The sequence below is a fragment of the Vombatus ursinus genome, unplaced genomic scaffold (genome assembly GCF_900497805.2).
Source record: "Vombatus ursinus unplaced genomic scaffold, bare-nosed wombat genome assembly UNPS02000749.1, whole genome shotgun sequence".
In the NCBI taxonomy this organism is placed as follows: domain Eukaryota; kingdom Metazoa; phylum Chordata; class Mammalia; order Diprotodontia; family Vombatidae; genus Vombatus; species Vombatus ursinus.
The window spans coordinates 18,041,171-18,050,632 of NW_020940527.1; positions in this window are offsets into that span (position 1 = coordinate 18,041,171).

Here is a 9,462-nt window from a genome sequence, read left to right on the forward strand (position 1 = left end):
TGCCCTCAGTTTCCCTAGCTATAAAATGGGGATAATAATAGTGCTTACTTCCCAGGGTTGTTTTGAGGATCAAATGGAATAATAATTGTAAAGTGCTTAGCACAGTGCCTGGCACATAGTTAGTGCTCTATAAATGTTAGCTATCATCATCATCATCATTATTTTTAAATTATGATTAAATTATTAAATTATTAAATCATCATTATTATTAAAATCAAAATTATTAAATTAAATTATTATTATAAATTAAAATAAATTATTAAATATTATTAAATCCCAGAATATTTGTTAAAAAAAACATTCTTGTTATTTAATACACTCCTTCTAGATGTTAAGTCATAAGGCTTTATCAAGTCAGAGGAATCAGATTTGAGATCTGAGATCTTGCTGAATTCAAAATGTCCTAACTTTTTCCAGTTCAGGCCTACTTCCAGACCATTATGTCACATTTTCACCCCATCTGGCACAAAATGCATTTTATAGTCTATTGTGCCCAATCACAGCTTTGATTTTTTCCGATCAAATCAACACATAGTTCATCTCAAGTTATCCAACTCAATCCAACCCAACATAATTTGAAGAGAAAGCATCTCCACCCTCTGCCTGATTCAATACTTTATTGCTTGATTAACGTTCTTGCACATTGCCATCAAATACGGTTTTATTTGCCTCCTATCCATATAGTAATTTCTCCCTGCACCCAAAATATCATAAAACCACAGATGATATGGGTGTGACTACCTCTTGATCCAGTTCTTCATAATAATGGGAAAGAAAGGATTGATGTTTCACTGAGTTAGCTCTAATCATATTAATCTGCAATTTGAAAATCTTTGGTGGTTCCTCATTGCCTACAGGATGAAGTAAAAACTCCTTAGTTTATATTTCCAGCTTTATCCCCTACTACCCTGACTACAAACTTCACTGAAATCTATGAAAAATTAAAAGAGCTAGATGAAAATTTCCAGTACATTGGATAGATCCTCTATGAAAGATTTATGGAAAGACATTATCAAAAATTACACAGACAACTTAAAAACTTAGAGGAATAATCAGTGCTCATGGCTAAACCATGCCAAAATAATAAAAATAATAATACTACCAAAGTTAGTTTATAGTTTAATGCTTTACCAATAAAACTACCAAAGAGATGTTTTATGAATCTCAATAAAATGATAATATTCATTTGGAGAAACAAAAGATCTAGACTAGCAAAAGAAATAATGAAGAAAAGAAGGGATGAAGGAGGAATAGCACTTCTAGACCTCAAATTATATTATTAAGCAGCAATTAACAAAATTGTGTAATATTGGTTAACAAAAATAGAAAAGTATGACATTAAAATAGACTAGACAGGGGAGAATAAAAAATAATACAATTTCATAACCTAGACTTGAAAACATAAATTACTTAGAAAAGAACTACCTGCTTAATAAAAAAAATGGAGGGAAGTGATAAAACATGTTACTCACCTCCAGACAGAGAGGTCACTATCGAACTCAAAGTACAAATTGAGACATAGATTTATTGGAAAGGGAATTTATTTTGCTTGACTATGCATATTTATTACAAAGGTTTTGCTTTTCTTTTTTTTTTCTTAGGGAGATGTGGAAAGGAGAAGTGAGAGGGAGAAAAATATATATTTTGCTAATTTAAAAACCCATTTGATTTAGACAAACAAACAAAAAAAAGAATTGTTGAGCAAACTGAAAACCAGTCTGGGAGAAATTAAACTTAAAACAATATCTTACATCATATTTTGCAATGAATTCAAAATCGATGTACAACCTGAATGTGAAACATTATGCTCTAAAAATTTAGAAGAGAAATATATCATATGCCTTTCACTGTAATGGGTAAAAGGTGAATTCTTAGCCAAACAAGGGATGGAAATAGTTAACAAAAGATAAAAGTGATAGTTTTGATTACATGAAATGAAAAACTATGCAAACCAAACCAATGCACCTGGGATAAGAAGGGAAGTGGCCACAGCAGTCCCTGCTGGCTCTACATTGGACCCAAGAGTTAGAGTCATAGAAACCTTGGATCTAGGATTGCAGGTGGGATGTTGCCACTATGTAGCCTGGCAAGGAGAAGCCAGGATCCCCAAGACTTGAGCCCAAAGTGAGATTTTGGACTTGAAACTGGGACTATATAAGAATTGAGCTAAGCTGTTTAAATATGTGTCATTACACCTTTTGAAGTAGATGTTCTTTTGACAAGGTGAATCCAACCTTTGGTAGTTAAATGGAACTGGATTGTAGAGAACTCATCCCCTATACTTGGGGAATACCTCTTATGGGAGCTGAAACCATTTGCAGAGGGCCTGGACCAACCAACCCCCTTAAGGATGACAGAGAACACTGGGTGACAGGTGAAATGTAACCAACCTTGCCTTTAGCTGTGAGGGCCAGGATAGTCAGTGTTATGCAGAGAAAGATGGAAAGACAACATGAGTGGGTGCAGAGTGAAGTAAGCAGAGCCATGAAAACAACGCATACAAAGACTACAATATATAAATGGAAAGAATAACCACAAAACAATCAAAAGTGAATGGTAGTACAAAGTCATAAAAAAAAAGAACATTTCATCTCTCAACTCCTAGTATTTTCACTGGCCATCTCCAATGCCCAGAACCCCTTCCTTCCTCACCTCGGCTTCCTGACTTCCTTCAAGTTTCAGCCAAAACTACAACGATTGCAAGAAGCCTTTCCCAGTCCTCCTTAATCTTGATGCCTCTGTGATCACCCTCCAATTTTTCCTGTACATAGCTTAATTTGTACATCGTTATTTATATCATGTCTCCCTCACTGGATTGTGAGCTCCTTGAGAGTAGAAACTGTTTTTTGCCTTTCTTTCTATCCCCAGTGATTAACAAAGTTCTTAGAACATAAAGGAGCTTAATAAATATTAGTTTATTTTATTGATTGATTTTGCTAATTTTTCTCTCTCTTCTTCCTCTTTTTCTCTCTTTTTAAAAAATGTTCTTTGTTATATAGTTTGGCTTTCTGGGAAGGGATTCTAGAAGGAATGTGGGCAATGTAAAAATAAAAGATATCAATAAGCATTTTTAAAAGAAAAAAAACTAAGTGAAATGCTGAAGATAGGGGGATTGAAGTACTTTGTCTGATTCAAATTGCCCCCCCAGAAGCATAGGTCCTACCAACTTGCCCCTTCTGCACCAGCAGCTCCACACCCTCCACCCCTTATGGTAAAATTTCTGAATGACCAATGACGAAGTAAGGCTTGACTTTGGAACACAGAATGCCAATTTAGAGTGAACCCCCTCCATCTATATCTTGGTCTATACTTGGATATATAAGCAAAGTGACAAAGAGGGCCTGGCCACTACAGACCTATTTTAAAAGCAGCTGATATTTGTGTGTGTGTGCACCACCAATGAATGTATGTACTTATGTCTGAGTTGTTGTCAGATTGAACTAGGAATGCTCCAGAAAGGTCTTGCAGTTTACTCTGTGATTTTCACTTACTCCACAGCAGCCCAGCTGTCAGAAATTCATCAGTCTAAAAACAGTTACAATATGACCTGGAAATGAACTGAGATTGTATCTCCTGGATGGAGGAAGAAGGACCCCAAGGACAGAAGTGGTGTTTGTCACACCTCCCAGACTTCATCACTTCCCATTGCAGGCGTGAGATCTGGAGTACTGCCTGAGCAATTCTCACTCTCAGGGTGCTAGGAGATGTGCTGGCAAGAGCAAATGAGATTTCTCAAGTTGCAGACAGACCCTTTTTGCATCTGGCTCACTGATAAACTCAGTTTGAGCTCCATTGACTGGGCGTTGTCATATTTAAAGTTTGACATAAATGGCGGAGAACCATGATCAGTCACAGTGATCTCCCTTGGGACTAGGGATAAATCCTTACAATACATAGGGGTTATATATTTTAGAAAATATTAAAATTCTATATTAGAACTATATAATATGTTATATATTTTATAATAAAATTATGTATTATAATATTTTATAATTAAAAATCTAGTGGCCTAGATTGCCTTCAACTATACAACAGAAAATAAATTAAGGGAATTGGGTTCATTCATCTTCACCTGGTGAAGAGAAATCTGAGCATACAGATAATTTGATCTAGGAAATGAAAAGAGCCCCTGGCTCCAAATAAAGAGATGTAGGTCCAAATTCATCTTCTTATGAAAGAATGAGTGAATGGACATTTATTAATCTCTCACTATGTTTCAGGCACTTTGCTAAATGATGGGGATACAAATACAAATACAAAACTAAGACAGTCCTTGCCCTGAGAGAATTCAAGTTCTGATGAGGGTGACCAGGGAAGGGATTTTTGGTTTGGGGAGTCACAGGGAAGGTCGATTGATTCATATCATGATAAATATGCCTGTTTCATGGACTTGTAACAAGGCTTTAAGTGAAATAACACAACATGATAGATTTAGAACTGGAAGGGACCTTAAAGGTTATTGAGGCCAAACCCCATATTATATAGATGAAGAGACTGGGGCCCCAAGAGGTTAAAATATTTACCTGAGATCACACAGAATTCAAAGACAGAGTCTCTGACTCTAAAGGTCCTCTTTACTGCACCACTCAACCTCCCATGAAAGCAATTTGGAAACTATAAAACACTATAGAAATGTAAGGAAACGTTTTTATGCTTGTCAATATTCAGGACCAAACAAAATCCAAAGCAGTTAAACATGGAGTAAAGGATTTAGATGAGTTCTATGGAAGAATTTACAAAGGTAGATCAGTTGTGTCTATTCTAGGAGCAGTAAATAAATAGGCAATCAATAAATACTGTTGATTGAATGATTAGTTGACTAAGGCTTTATTCAATAGAGTGGATTACCATGCAAAGACAAGGGCTTGTGTGCCTCACTTCCCCTCATGGTTTCTTGTGGACACCACTTCTCCTCCATGCCTGGATCCTTTCCTAGGTTCTCCAAATCCACCCAACTCACACATCCTCATCCCCGGCTCCAGATACAAGGCAAAGACTTCTTCCTCCCATCTCTCCTCTGCCTGCATCTCTCCACAGCTTTTAGGGTTAAGTTTTTGTTATTGTTGTTGTTGTTGTATGTGTGTGTGTGTGTGTGTGTGTGTGTGTGTGCGCTCACGTGTTGTAAGGATTCAATACTAATCCCTCCAGGGGAACATAGGATCACAGATTTAGCCCCAAAAAGAACCTTAGAGGTCATTGAGTACAGATCAATCAATCAAGAAACATTTATTAAATCACTACTGTATTCTAGTGACTATGCTAGATGTACAGATGTACAGATGAGGAAACTGAGGTCCAGAAACGGTAACTGATTTTCTCCAGCTTATATAGGCTGAACTGGGATTTTTATCCAGTCCTGTATGATTCTAAATCTAGCACTTTTGTCACTACCACACTTCCAACTCCTTTACAGGGCTTAAAATAGAAACAAAGGCATATTGAAGCCCTGCCGATGGAGATATAAATTAGTCCAGTTATTGTGAAAATCAATTTGTAATTACACCCCCAAAGTCATTAAATTGTGTGTGCCCTTTTACCCAGTAATATCACTATTAGGCTTATGCCCCAAAGAGATGAAACAAAGAGGAAAAGGTCCTCTGTGTGCAAAAAATAATATTTAAAGCAGTTCTTTTTACAGTGATGAAGCCCTGGAGACTAAGGAGGTACCTATCAACTGGGAAATGGCTGAACAAATTATGTCATACGAATGTCATGAAATACTAATGTGCTGTAAGAAATTAAGAAAAGACAGATTCAGAAAGACCTGAGAATATTTCTATGAACTGATGAAGGAAATTAGGAAAACAATGTATACTATAACATTGATATTGTTTTTAAAAATTCTGAAAAACATAAGAATTCTAATCAATGTAATGATCAGTCATGATTCCAGAGGACTGATGAAAAAGGCTGCCTACCTCATGATAGAGAAATGATGGAATAATATGCAGAAGAAGAAACACACTTTTGGATATGGTCAACTGGGGAGTTAAGTTTGTTTGACTATACTTATATGATCCTGAGGTTATATATTTCTTTCTTTTTCTTTTTCTTGTTTTTCGGCGAGTGAAGATAGGTGAAAGGGAGGAGAAATAAATGCTTAATAATTGAAAAAAATAAATATTTATTTTTTTACTTTATTTATTTTTTAAAGATTTTTAAAATGATATTTTATTTTTCCCCAGGTACACATAAAGACAATTTTAAAGTTGATTTTTTTTTTCATTTGAGTTCTGAATTTTTTCTTTCCCTTCCTCACCTCCCCCTTCCCTGAGACAGTAAGCAGTTTGATATAGGTTACACACGTTCAATCAAAACATTTATTTTTCAAAATGAAAGCACTTAATGAGTGTTTGCTGAATTGAACTGGATTGCATATACTACTCGGAGTTGTTCTTGAGCCAAAGAAATGCATCAATTTGGAGTTTCATGTTTTAATTTATTCCTAGCACAGTCAGAGATTCAAAGCCATTAGAGAATATCCAGGTTTAGACATAAACTTTTCAAGGAAAAAAAACATTCTTATAATAAAATAGGAGCAAAGAGTTTTGGCAACTAACCCTGGTCTTCTAAATAAATGTGCTAGGATCTAGAACAGGAGTTCTTAATCTGTTTTGTGTCATGAACCCCTTTGGCAGCAATGGACTCCTTTTCAGAAAACATATATATATATATATATATATATATATATATATATATATACACACACATATACATATATATGCATAAAGTCAAAATACAACAGATTACAAAGGAAACCAATTATATTGAAATAAAGATGTCATTTCTTCCCCTTTCAAGTTATAACCCCAGGGTAAGAACCCCTGATTTAAGATTTTGTCTCCCTTGATTTCCCACCATTTGTTTTCCTGATCTCATTCCCCAGAGTCATCAAACCTACTCTTTTCTTGTCTGAATGTTAAGATCTCATCTTAGGGCTTCTAGCTGAAAGAGATTCTGTTTGGCTAGGCTGATGTTAGGTAGGTGTTTCATCTCTTCTAGAATCTACTTCCCCACCCTTAGCTCTCACTGTCAGCACAGAAGGAAAAAAGAGAAACAGGATACAGATTCCTCTTGGATGCCTCTAGTGCTGCTGCCAAAAAACAAAAGGTGAGTTCAGAAATAAGAGAAAAAACAGTAGACTTTAGAATCGGAAGACTTCGGTTCAAGCTGTGATTATGCCACTTACCTACTATGGGCAGGGCATTTTCCCCTTCTGAGCCTCAGATTCCTTATCTATGAAATTAGCAGGCTGGATTAGATTAGTGTTTCTCATTTTGGTCTCAAGACCCCTTTATACTCTTAAAAAATTGTTGAGGACCCACAGAAATACAAAACAACTCCTTCCAAAAGTAAAATAATTTTTGCTCATGTGGATTATGTGCTCATGTTTATCAATATTTACTGTATTCAATATTAAAATATCTTTGTGTTGTTATGAAAATCATTTTGACCTTGAGGCATCCCTGAAAAAGTCTCAAGATCCCTGGGGGTCTCTGGACCACATTTTGAGAACCACTGAAGAAGACGATCTGTAAGGTTGCTCCCAGGCTATGATTCTGTAAGCTGAGAATGCCAGCGTCTCCACTGGGGTATTTAGAAATGCCAGGTAGTAGATAGATTGGTGGTAGGCAGAAATTGGCTTTGTCAGTAAGAAAATATGGTGGTGAAAGTATTTAAGGAAGCATTGGAATGAGTGGTGAAAATAAGATTTATAGAGGCAAAGAGGCATAGTTCAGGTCAGCAGCTGTGACAATGATTTCAGTAGAGATTCTCAACCTTTTTTTCACAGCAAATGATAAGTGGTGAGATGAGGACACACTGCTCCTAAGTCAGGAGTCTCAGGCAAACACAAACAATTGCAAGTGTAAATTCTATGTAATCCATAGCAAACCTGGCCAAAACTCATGGCACACTCTTTGAGAACTAGTTATCTTGGGTCTCTTCTCCATTTGTCATCATTGTGGTGTGTTCAGGTGTTTAGGGCTGTTTGTGTCAGTCCAGGACATACTGTGTGAGTTGGCAGTGGGCCCACATACAACATGTACAGGTATGGGGAGAAAGAGACAATGAAATGGAAATCAGATGTAAGTGCTGCCTATCTGAATTATACCTGCTAAGCTGGATCCAGATCCCCTTCCCTAGACCAGTAGCTGCAGGCAGTCATAACTCAGGCTACCTAACATCTAGTGTATAGGAGCCAGGCTTCTAGTGGGCACTTTCCTCTAGGAGGTCCCCACTAAGTCCTCCCCTAGGCTTCAGGCCATCCAACAAGGACTCAAAAGCTGCCTTTTTCACCTTGAGTATGGATGGCTCTAGGTTTATTTGAAGTTCTGCCCTCACTACCTTTCTGAATGAAAAATAATATTACTCTTAAAATAGCCACCATTTTATAACACTTTAAGGTTCACAAAAGTGTTTTACATGTAGCATATCATCTGGTCCTAAGAAGCCTCTGAATTAGGTGCTATTATTATTTTATAGACTTGAGGTTGAGAGATTAAGTGACATGCCTGGGATCACAGAGCCAAATGAATGTCTGAGGCAGGATTTGAACTCAATTCATCCTGACTCTAAGACCCTTTCCCCAACCTGGTCTCCAAAGATTCCTCCTCTGAGCTTCAGGGATTCTCTGCTGCCATCTTCCAACTTCCTGGAGGTTCCAATGACTGATTCAAGGAACTTCTCCACCTCACTTTTGACCTGTCTTCTTTGTCTTAGTTAGTTTTCCAGAAGCAAATTGATGTCAAATGCAGTTCCTGGTTCCATTCTTTAGGTGACATTTTAGCTTTTCCATCTACTGTCTATCCCCAGTCCTCTCTAGCATTCTTGTGGCCCAGGCCCAAGAGGACTTTTGTTGTTGTTCAGTCATGTATGATTCTTCATTGAGCCCAGTTGGGGTTTTCTTGGCAAAGATACTGGGGGAGTTTGCAGTTTTCTTCTCTAGCTCATTTTACAGATGAAGAAACTGAAGCAAATAGGGTTAAGTGACTTATCTCTACCTACGTAACAATTTATGTATCACCTATCCATCTTCTATCCATCTATACATCCATCTATCTAACATACATCCATCCCTCCATCTATCATCTATATATCTGTCTGTCTTTCTATCTCACTTTTAGCCATTGATCCCAGAATAAGTTAGCTTGCATCTGATCTGAGTTAGAATGAGAACATGAAAAGAGAAAGGTACTTGGGAATCTGGGTATGGAAGAGAATAACATGCAATGAGCCTGGAAATGCAGGTTTAAGCCAGATTGTAAAGGGTGTTAAGTGTCAAGATGAGGAATTTGTATTTTGTTCTAGAGGCACTAGGGTGCCACCAAAGATTATTTAGAGGGGAGAGTGTCATGATTAGCCCTGTGTTATAGAAAGATTATTTTGGCAATTGTTTAGATGTTTGGGAGGGGGCGATGAACAAAGTTGGTTGATTAGGTTCATTCCCTATTTTAATCTAAG